The sequence below is a fragment of the Zea mays genome, chromosome 8 (genome assembly GCF_902167145.1).
Source record: "Zea mays cultivar B73 chromosome 8, Zm-B73-REFERENCE-NAM-5.0, whole genome shotgun sequence".
NCBI classification, from domain to species: Eukaryota; Viridiplantae; Streptophyta; class Magnoliopsida; order Poales; family Poaceae; genus Zea; species Zea mays.
The window spans coordinates 145,122,335-145,132,938 of NC_050103.1; the positions used below are offsets into that span (position 1 = coordinate 145,122,335).

Genomic DNA, 10,604 nt, shown 5'->3' on the forward strand with positions numbered 1-10,604 from the left:
GAGTCTTCAACAAATCATCGGGTTTGGTTGAAGTCTCTAGCGACGTTGTATTTGATGAGACTAATGGCTCTCCAAGAGAGCAAGTTGTTGATTGTGATGATGTAGATGAAGAAGATGTTCCGACGGCCGCTATACGAACCATGGCGATTGGAGAAGTGCGGCCACAGGAACAAGATGAACGAGATCAACCTTCTTCCTCAACAACGGTGCATCCCCCATCTCAAGACGATGAACAGGTTCATCAAAAGGAGGCGTGTGATCAAGGGGGAGCACAAGATGATCACGTAATGGAGGAAGAAGCGCAACCGGCACCTCCAACCCAAGTTCGAGCGGTGATTCAAAGGGATCATCCCGTCGACCAAATTTTGGGTGACATTAGCAAGGGAGTAACTACTCGATCTCGATTAGTTAATTTTTGTGAGCATTACTCCTTTGTCTCTTCTATTGAGCCTTTCAGGGTAGAGGAGGCCTTGCTAGATCCGGATTGGGTATTGGCCATGCAGGAGGAACTCAACAACTTCAAGCGCAATGAAGTTTGGACACTGGTGCCTCGTCCCAAGCAAAATGTTGTGGGAACCAAGTGGGTATTCCGCAATAAACAGGACGAGCACGGGGTGGTGACGAGGAACAAGGCTCGACTTGTGGCAAAAGGTTATGCCCAAGTCGCAGGTTTGGACTTTGAGGAGACATTTGCTCCTGTGGCTAGGCTAGAATCAATTCGTATCTTGCTAGCATATGCCACTCACCATTCTTTCAGGTTGTTCCAAATGGATGTGAAGAGCGCTTTCCTCAACGGGCCAATCAAGGAGGAGGTGTACGTGGAGCAACCCCCTGGCTTCGAGGATGAACGGTACCCCGACCACATGTGTAAGCTCTCTAAGGCGCTCTATGGACTTAAGCAAGCCCCAAGAGCATGGTATGAATGCCTTAGAGACTTTCTAATTATTAATGCTTTCAAGGTTGGGAAAGCCGATCCAACTCTGTTTACTAAGACATGTGATGGTGATTTGTTTGTGTGCCAAATTTATGTCGATGACATAATATTTGGTTCTACTAACCAAAAGTCTTGTGAAGAGTTTAGCAGGGTGATGACGCAGAAATTCGAGATGTCGATGATGGGCGAGTTGAACTACTTCCTTGGGTTCCAAGTGAAGCAACTCAAGGACGGCACCTTCATCTCCCAAACGAAGTACACACAAGATCTGCTAAAGCGGTTTGGGATGAAGGATGCCAAGCCCGCAAAGACTCCGATGGGAACCGACGGACACACCGACCTCAACAAAGGAGGTAAGTCCGTTGATCAAAAAGCATACCGGTCAATGATAGGGTCTTTACTTTATTTATGTGCTAGTAGACCGGATATTATGCTGAGCGTATGCATGTGTGCTAGATTTCAATCCGATCCTAAGGAGTGTCACTTAGTGGCGGTAAAGCGAATTCTTAGATATTTGGTTGCTACGCCTTGCTTCGGGCTCTGGTATCCAAAGGGGTCTACCTTTGACTTGGTTGGATACTCAGACTCCGACTATGCTGGATGTAAGGTCGATAGGAAGAGTACATCGGGGACGTGCCAATTCTTAGGAAGGTCCCTGGTGTCATGGAACTCTAAGAAACAAACCTCCGTTGCCCTATCCACCGCTGAGGCCGAGTACGTTGCCGCAGGACAGTGTTGCGCGCAACTGCTTTGGATGAGGCAAACCCTCCGGGACTTTGGCTACAATCTGAGCAAAGTCCCACTCCTATGTGATAATGAGAGTGCTATCCGCATGGCGGAAAATCCTGTTGAGCACAGCCGCACAAAGCACATAGACATCCGGCATCACTTTTTGAGAGACCACCAACAAAAGGGAGATATCGAAGTGTTTCATGTTAGCACCGAGAACCAGCTAGCCGATATCTTTACCAAGTCTCTAGATGAGAAGACCTTTTGCAGGTTGCGTAGTGAGCTGAATGTCTTAGATTCGCGGAACTTGGATTGAATTGTAGCATACATGTATTTATGCTTTTGATCATGTTCCTTTTTGCATTTTGTTGCTTATTATGGTGCTCAAGTTGTACAAACACTCCCTGGACCTCACAAGTCCATTGCAAAGTGATGCACAGTTTTAGGGGGAGATGTGTTACAACTTGACCCTTTGAGACTAACCATATGCTTGAGTTTGCTTGATTTAGTCTCGAAGGAGAATTAAAAGGGAAAAGGTGGACTTGGACCATGAAAGACTTCCACTGCACTCTGATGAAAAGAGTAACTTCTCCAAGTTCATCTTTTAACTCTTATTGCCTATTTGCTCTTAATTGAAGATTTTGGTGAGGCAATGGGGTTAAAGGGCCAAGATTAGTCCCGTTTTGGTGCTTGATGCCAAAGGGGGAGAAAATAAAGGCCAAAGCGATAAATGGATCAGCTACCACTTGAGAAATTTTGAAAATATAGAATAGAGTTCTTTGTTTTATTAGAACTCTTTTATTGTCTCTCTTGTCAAAAGTTGGCTTCTTGTGGGGAGAAGTGTTGAGTATGGGAAATAGGGGGAGTTTTTGAAATCTTTGATCAATCTCTTTTGGAATGACTCTCTTTATGCTTCAACATGTGTGTTTGACTTAGAGATAGAGATTTGAGTTTTATTTGCAAAAACAAACCAAGTGGTGGCAAAGGATGATCCATATATGCCAAAATTGAATCAAAATAAATTTGAGTTTTATTTGAAGTGATATTGCACTTGTTCTAGTTGCTTTATGGTGTGTTGGCATAAATCACCAAAAAGGGGGAGATTGAAAGGGAAATGTGCCCTTGGGCCATTTCTAAGTATTTTGGTGATTGAGTGCCAACACAAGTGCTTAAAAGTGAATTTATGCCCATGAATGGACAAAGTGCAAATCAAGAGCAAAGGTATGTTTCTAAGTCTTAGTACATTGGTTTTGTGTACTAATATACTTGTCTAAGTATTAGAAACAGAAAGAAGAAGAAAAGAGAAGAGTTGGCGGTGTACAGCCAAGAGGCTGTTTCGGTCTGGGGCACCGGACTGTCCGGTGGTGCACCGGATAGTGTCCGGTGCGCCAGGCTGACTCGGGCGAACTGGCTGCTCTCGGGAATTTACCGACGACGTACGGCTAAAATTCACCGGACTGTCCGGTGTGCACCGGACTGTCCGGTGAGCCAACGGTCGGCCGGGCCAACGGTCGGCCGCGGAATCTGCGCGCGACACGTGGCCGGGCCAACGGTCGGGAGGGGGCACCGGACTGTCCGGTGTGCACCGGACATGTCCGGTGCGCCAACGGCTCCCGCATCTGCAACGGTCGGCTTCGCCATTTAAGGAAGGAAATCGGGCACCGGACTGTCCGGTGCGCCCGACGACAGAAGGCAAGGATGGCCTTCCAGATTTGTTCTCAACGGCTCCTAGCTGCCTTGGGGCTATAAAAGGGACCCCTAGGCACATGGAGGAGAACACCAAGCAACCTTAGAGCATTCGTGATCATCCACACTTAGTCTTTGCGCATTCGTTTGTCATTCTCAGTGATTCGAGCTCCGTTCTAGTGAGAACTTTGAGATAGTCTTTTGAGCTCGATTCTTGGCCGTGTGTGTGCGCATTTTGCTGTGGATTTGTGTGTGTTGCTTCCCTTCCTTACTCCGTGATTCTTTGTGAACATCAAAAGTGTAAGGGCGAGAGGCTCCAAGTTGTGGAGATTCCTCGCGAACGGGATAAGAAAAGAAAAGCATAACACTGTGGTATTCAAGTTGATCATTGGATCACTTGAGAGGAGTTGAGTGCAACTCTCGTCCGTTGGGACGCCACAACGTGGAGTAGGCAAGTTTTGTACTTGGCCGAACCACGGGATAAATCACTGTGTCTTCTCTGTGTTGAATTCTTTGTGATTATCGTATTGTGCAAGACCTTCTCTCAAGCCACTTGGTGATTATTGTGCTAACACTTAATAAGTTTTTGTGGCTATAAGTTTAAGTTTCACAGGATCACCTATTCACCCCCCTCTAGGTGCTCTCACTACTCCTCCTGGTCCTCTCCTGCGAAAGCAATAACCCTCTCGACCATCTATCCCGATGGCAGGGATGAAGGCCAAGTCACACCAGCAACCAATCATCCTAAGGAGTACCTGCAAAAATTGTGTCACAAGCAAGGCTGAGTATACTAATACTCAGCTAGACTTACCCGGTGTGAGGAGTCTACTCCTCTACCTCTAGACATGCAGCTGTTTGGCTGAGGGGTTTGGTTTGCCAAAAGCACTAGCTGAGTCTAAAATCAAGTTTTAGCTTTTCAAGTTTTAGTATGATCCTTTTAACTAGATGTGAACCTAGCTATTCATACATGGTATCAAACATTTTATCAATCAACATCTTTTGCCAGTCACCTCATTTCCACTTATTACTCAATGTAGCAGCATGGATCAAGCAGTCTCATTAGCTGCGAGAAACAGACAATTCGAATCGAGTTTTTAAACCTTGCAAGGTAAACCTAAACACACGACATGTAGGGGCACTCCGTCCCCACACACATCAACCGTCCCCATCGATTCCCTGGCAACAAAAAGGGGCTCACCGCCTTGGCGTACAATGCCTCACTGACCCCGACTGCCGTCGTGCAGTGACCGCACTTGTACCCACCATAACCGGAATGGGAGACCACGTCTCAGGTCGCGTGAGGAGGGCATCTGCGGGCAGGTTCACTCAGGTACTAGGCTTATCGATTTACCATATTTCTCGGTATGTGTTTAGTACGTTCAAACGCTTGACACACGGTACCACACCTTAATCCTTATTCCAATTTTCATCTCGTGGACAACCAACCCCCATGGATTGTTGTCCACAACCCAGCATCATTATGAGAAGAAAGTGGATACAACCAATTTCCTGACCTCGCGCGAGTGCTAGAAAAATAACTCGACTTCTACCGAGATCCTAATGAATAAAGCAGCTACTCGACTTAGCATACTAGTATCCATCTCAAAAGGAATCCTAAGTTCATGCAACTAAGGTTTCAATCAACTCCTACACTTAAGTGCACAGTACAAGCCTACAAACATTAAGTGCAGTAAAATAGCATATATAACGGTTATGCATAAAACCGGGGCTTGCCTTTAATTTAACACTTAGATAGTGTTTGCTGGGGGAGGGTACTCGCTCGGCGAGCATCCACTGGTTACGTCCACCATTCTTCAGGTCGTCCACCAACTGCATCTTGTGGTTGGCACCACATCAGTTGCTCGATCATCATCTCTCGGTCCTATATGAGATGCAAGATGCATATGTATGAATATAATGGAATAGCACAAGATACTTTAAGTACACGCTAGCGAATTAAACACTAAGTAGCGAGACATCACAAGCAACCAAACACACTAGCGTTAGCTAACTACATATCATCGAGCGCACAATATTAACGCCACTAAAAAGACGACAAACATTTTGGATATTTACGCAACACAATACTACATCACAATTAACTAGAGAAAGAAACGTATAAAAACATGACACATATGTTATCTCAAGCTTAGCCATGGCAATTCTATATGAACTAGATGTATGCCCGTGCGTTGCTACAGAATCAATATTATGTAAAAACACTAATTATTATTCTATATTTTTGTTAGCATCACTAAAAATAGATATTTACATACCTTAAAAGATATATAAGATTGTATATGTGCTTTGTCATTGATTAAAAAAATAAACAATGATAAATATGTAGAGAATATTAATCAACATCACAAATTTTAGTTGGCAAAAATATGAACTACCAAAAATGAGCGGCCTAGGTACATTCGAAAAATGAAGCATGACTTATGGCTACAAGCAAGAAAATCTAAAGAACAAGATGAACGCATAGCACAGATTTTGGCTTTGATTCTTTAGAAAAATAAAGAAAACGATTTACAGGGGTGACTACAATATATGTCAAATCATATTCAAATAGCTGGATGTATTACACAATTAACATACTACTAAAAAATATGTGATATTAGCTTAACTAACACAAGTGCTGCTAAATCCATGTTTAATTTGTTTAGAATTAATTGGAGCAATAATTTTTTCAGAGATGTATTGCAAAATTTTAGGCATAAAACATTTGTATACAAACGGCAATATCAATTTCAAATATATTTGTTTGCATAAATGCACATTCTTCACGAGTAGCATGTCCATGGATCTCCTTTGCATTCATTTACGAGTAGTAGCAAGAGAGAAATGCAGAGGAAGTGAAGGATATAGTAGTAGAGTAGAAATGAGAAGCAGCAGTACAAGAAATTGGCAGGTTGTGCGGTAGAAGCGTGCCTTTGGGTTCCACATGCGAGTGATTGGGCGAATGGTGCGAATAGGGGCTGAGAGGATGTGCATGCCTGCACCTTCTTGTTTTTGAGATGTGATCTCTATTCTCCATATGTACTTGGCTTAGCATACTTTTGTTTCATGAATACAGTTCTTCTACTATCACTGGTAAGTAGTAAGTATGGATGAGAAAATTATTTCCAATCTCATTGATTTTTTACTGCTGATTGTGGAATTGTGAAAACTGCAGACCTCAAACTCACTCCTTAATGATCTCTTGGTTATACAGGATCCTCATGCATGCACTATACATACATGATCTCTTGGTTATATCAACCATATTGTTGACTGCAAACTGTAACCTAACACCATTATGTTTTGTTTCAGGATATTAACTCTAGAGGAGGTAAAGCATCCCAGTCAGTTATCAAAACTACTCTTATGTCTTGTTATAAAATTTAAATCCTTATTAGAAGCATCATTCGTTGCAAATCTTATATATATACTAGGTCAGTGCCCGTGCGTTGCAACGGAATCATATAATACCACGATAACTTATGAATAAATGTGTATTATACCGTGATGAGATGGAGGATGGCGTTCTCAAGCTGTTCGGGATGATGTCGAAGCGAAACTCGGGCCACGGTCGAGCACCGAGCCCGCGATGCGAGGTCGCCCGTCTGCGAGGCACGCGAGGTGGAGGGGGGCAGTCTCGGGGAGGGGGCAATCTCCGGGATATGGTAGTGGAGTGGCGGCGCGCAGTCGAGAAGGTGTACGTGGGAGCCAGTGGAGGGATGACGCAACGGGCGGTAGAGAAACGTCAGGGTAATTTTTCCATCCAATCCAATAGAGCCATGGAATTCCCGAGCCGTTGTGGCTGTACCTGTACTGCAGGAATACGAAAACTCGTTATTCACTCAGTTTATTTTCCATAATAAGATTATATATGTAGGAGAGATGGCCGAGCGGTTCAAGGCGTAGCATTGGAACTGCTATGTAGACTTTTGTTTACCGAGGGTTTGAATCCCTCTCTTTCTGTTTCTCTTAATTCATCAATGTTAGCGATCACAATGTATCAAATTAAATAACAATTTATTCCAACAATAATACCTTTAATTAATAGAAATTCTCTATAGCAAATTACTGTGGTATGTAAAATACACATCGAGGAAATAAAAAAAAGAAAAAAGTATCCTAGGGTTAATCTATTTCTGCTAGGTGAACGGGAAAATACGAATTAAGAGCCTTAGGTCGATTTGTACCCTGACGTTTCTCTACCGTCGGTTCCGTCATCCCTCCACTGGCTCCCACGTACACCTTCTCGATCGCGCGCCGCCACTCCACTACCATATCCCGAAGATTGCCCCCTCCCCGAGACTGCCCCCCTCCACCTCGCGTGCCTCGCAGACGGGCGACCTCGCATCGCGGGCTCGATGCTCGACCGTGGCCCGAGTTTCGCTTCGACATCATCCCGAACAGCTTGAGAACGCCATCCTCCATCTCATCACAGTATAATACACATTTATTCATAAGTTATCATGGTATTATATGATTCCGTTGCAACACACAGGCACTGACCTAGGTGAGTGCCCGTGCGTTGCAACGGAAACATATAGTAGTATAGATAACGTATGTACAAATGTGTGTTATACTGTTAAGATGGAGGACGACGTCCGCGACCCATCTGAGATGATGTTGAAGTGAAACTCGGATCGCGATCGAGCGCATCAGCGCCGCGACATGAGGCTGCCTGCCTGTGAGGCGCTCGAGGAGAAGGGCAGGGTAGTCTCGCGGAGGGAGCAAGGTCTGGGGGACGACGGTGGAGTGGCGACATGCGGTCATGGGGGTGACGGCCTTGGCGACGATGGCGCGCGGTCGAGAAGGTGCGCGTGGGAGCCCAACAGACGGAGCCTGTTAAAGGATTACATCACAGGACGAGAAAGTTTACAGTTGAAAGTGTACTCATGAGAACGAATGTTTAGCTGGTTCGAGTGCTATAGTAAGATCATATATGGGACATGAGTGCCATCTAGGTTGCTCTTTCTGAAGCATCAAGTGCAGCGATCTCAAGTGGCAATACTTTGCAAGTGTTTTTACAGGCTTAACAATGGCATCATCTACAGTGACCAAACCAGTGTATGCATACTCCAAAATTTTCTTCAGAGCATGCTCCAAAATTTACATCGTAGTTGGATGTTGTATAATCTAGATTTTGACCTTAATGTTAGAGCAAAATAATTTATCGTGCCCTAAATCCTATAAAATATATTTATTTTAAAATTATAGGTCGTTTTTATAAGTCACCCGGTTTGACATAGTCATCACGATCCATAGACCATAAGTTGGAAAGTATTCTGCTCTCATCTTCCTCTCACAACAGCAGGAGTCTAGCATTTTTGTTTTTATGCTTTCCAAGATGCAATCACAACCATTGATTTAGCGACCAAATCATGGGTGCAAAAACACTGGGCTGCTGATTTAACCACCAAATCAATGTTGCTTATTCAAATAAAAGTGCATGCTTACTCAAAATGCATCCTCACGATCCTATAAAACTGTATAGTTCGTCCATTGCCGCGAGGACGTCCGTCGTGCTCGGGTATAAAACTCGCTCTCCCAATCCCACGCCAAAAGGACGTGAGTTTGAAGTAAATTTTAAGCGAACAAATATGTGAGAAGAACAAGTACGAAATGACGAGCAAAGCCATACAAACTAAAACCTAGTCATCTAGCCAAACATTGGAATCATACCCCAGACTTCAGCAGCAAAGTCAAATACAAAACTATCACATTTTTTAGCTTTGTTTGGAAAGATTTGTGAAAACACAACAAACTCAGATGGAACCCAAGAAACAATATTGAGTCTTCAGAATTAAGGTACCAAGTGAAAGCACAACACTTGCATCTGGACGGTACGGATACATGAGATAAAACATAGCTAAAGCAGTATCCCTCAAGAGTCCATTCCTGGTGGAACTACGTGCAAGACCTACTGCTTGATCTCAGCCTTCTTCTTCTGCCACAGCCTGTCCAACAAGCTGTCAGCATCACCCTAGGTACAACAAAAAATACGCAATCAGAACCATAACCAAGCAGAAGAATCCATGACACAGCAGAAGCAACATGTAAAAATTCACTTGACTAACAGTAATAAAGACATAAACCATAGCAAGAAAATGTGTTAGTTAACAGTGGATGGTGGTAAACCTAGCGACACATAAAGATCACAACTTTGGACTTCCTGAAAGTCAATTTAGCCACACATAATAAATTCTTTCCAAATCCATTCAGTCATTCACTGTGTCAGGTGCCAACAATGTGAACTCAATAAACACGGAATTGCAGTAGAAAGTTGCATGTAGGCATCACATCCTGGACTATCACCTGAGCACGGCCAAACCCAGAGAGAGCAAACGTGGTGAAGTGACATCGTACAGATTCCCAGTCTAAAATGAGGAGCTTCAGGTTATCCAATGAATAAATGTGTCACAACTCACAAAATATCAGTAAAGCAACACTATGGAACCAGTACTACCCCGTAGCATAGAGATTACATGCTTGAGAAACGCAATGTCAATACAAAGAACTTTTAACTAACCGGCATTTACAGAATTCATAGCCAACTTTCAAATGTGTTAGAAGTTATTAAGGCACTAACATAAAATGTGTTAGAACTCATTGAAGTACCTGCATCTCACTCCTAAGCAATCAATTAACGTGCCCAAAATAAACAAATTAAGCAAGCCATTTAAATGTTCAAATGCCCAACAAAACAATCAATCAATTGCGAAACCTCATCTGACACACATCAAACTGGATCCCATCACCAAATCCACAGAGAAGCACTGAGCTACAGAGCATGCCCAATCAGTCCCCCGGCCATGGTTCAAATAACAAAGTGCAGTAAAATCTGCATAACCCAGGCACATCAGCGAGCACAGGTCCACACGCGTTCTCCGAATCTAACGCCGGGGTACCAAGAGCAAAGTGCTAAAAGCACGGAACACGTGGAATTCAAGCTCGTCAACAAGGGTGTGGGCTGCGGAATGGGACCTGGATGAGGGAGCAGGCCTGCTCGATGGCGAGCATGGTGGCCTGTAGCTGCTGCGGATCGGGGGCGCTGCCGGGGAAGCCCTGCATGGCGGCGGCTGATTGCGCCCGAAGCGTGGTTGGTCTTCGCGATCGCCTAGCGTGGTTGGCCTGTAGCAGCAGACACCCATTGCTGACCTTATTAATCAGCCCATCATCGATGAAGGCGATGTTGATCTTCTTGAACAGCTTGTACAATGCCTCGACCTCGCTCACGCTCACTGCAAGAATAACAAGCAGA

General features: G+C 44.2%; 1 long non-coding RNA gene across 1 annotated transcript; it reads right to left on the reverse strand.

The window, feature by feature from the left end:
• Nucleotides 1-9,108: 9,108 nt before the first annotated feature.
• On the reverse strand, nt 9,109-9,712 carry LOC109941991 (uncharacterized). Its single transcript, XR_002264530.1, has 2 exons — nt 9,659-9,712; nt 9,109-9,326 (listed from the first exon to the last, which is right to left on the reverse strand). It is a non-coding gene; the product is annotated as an uncharacterized lncRNA (long non-coding RNA).
• Between the last annotated feature and the right edge of the window lie 892 nt (nt 9,713-10,604).